Here is a 1,226-nt window from a genome sequence, read left to right on the forward strand (position 1 = left end):
CTCTCCCCCAACTTGAATTTCATTGTTTTTCTCTCATGTAGGTGTGTAGTTGATTATTTATTGGTATCATATTAGTGTTGAGTACATTGGATACTTTTGCTTTTCCATTCTTATAATACTTTACTAAGGAGAATGTTCTTCAACTCTCTTAACCATCCAGGTTAAAAGATATAAAATCTCCATCTTATTATGGCAGAATAGTATTTCATGGCATACATATACCACAATTTATTAATCCATTCATATGTTGATGGACAGTTGGGTTGATTCTACATCTTGGTGATTGTGAATAGAGCTGTGATAAACAGTCTTGTGCAAATGTCTTTATGGTAAAATTATTTTTGTTCTTCTGGGTAGATGCCTAGTAGTGGAATTGTGGGATCAAATGGTTGTTCTACTTTTAGTTCTTTGAGGAATCTCCGTACTTCTTTCCATGGAGGCTGTACCACTTTGCAGTTGTACCACCAGTACAAGAGTGTTCACCCTTCTCTCCATGCCCATGCCAGCACATGTTGCTTTGGGACCTAGTGATGTGGACCATTCTCAACGACGTTAGGTGATATCTCAAAGTGGTTTTGATTTGCATTTCTCTGATGATTATGGATCATGGGCTTCAATCAACATTCTAACGCAAGTGTCCTTATGGTAAAATGATATTTTTCTTCATTAGGGTAGATACCTAAAAATGGGATTGTGGACTCGAATAGAAGATTTACTTTAAGGATTCTCCATACTTCTTTCCAAAGAAGCTATGTTAGTTTGCAGGCCCACCAGCAGCATAAAAGTGTTCCCTTCTTTCCACATCCACACCAGCATCTGCAGCTTTGGGACTTTGTGATGTGGGCCATTCAACCTGGGGCTAGGTGATACCTTAAGGTGGTTTTGATCTGCATTTCTCTGATGATGAGGGACAATGAGCATTTTTTCATGTGTTTGTTGGCCATTCATCTTTTTCTAAGAAGGCTTTGTTCATGTCTCTTACCCACTTATAAATGAGATTGTTGCTCTTTCCTTGTTCATTAGTTTGAGTTCCCTGTAGATTCTAGTTAGTAGCCCTTTGTCAGATTCATAGCATCCAATATCTTCTCCCATTCGGAAGGTTTTCTGTTGGCTTTAGTTGTTATGCCCTTAGCTGTGCACAAACTTCTTAGCTTGATCATATCCCATTTATTTATTTTTGGTGTTGCTACAATTGCCAAGGGGGTCTTCATAAAATCTTTTCCCAA

General features: G+C 38.2%; 1 protein-coding gene across 1 annotated transcript in view; it reads left to right on the forward strand.

Annotated features, from left to right (window-relative positions):
* EDNRA (endothelin receptor type A) overlaps positions 1–1,226 on the forward strand; it is a 73,437-nt gene that overhangs the window by 22,360 nt on the left and 49,851 nt on the right. The gene's annotated exons all lie outside the window — the stretch shown is intronic.

This window comes from Otolemur garnettii, unplaced genomic scaffold (genome assembly GCF_000181295.1).
Source record: "Otolemur garnettii isolate 467f Iridium unplaced genomic scaffold, OtoGar3 scaffold00041, whole genome shotgun sequence".
Classification (NCBI taxonomy): domain Eukaryota; kingdom Metazoa; phylum Chordata; class Mammalia; order Primates; family Galagidae; genus Otolemur; species Otolemur garnettii.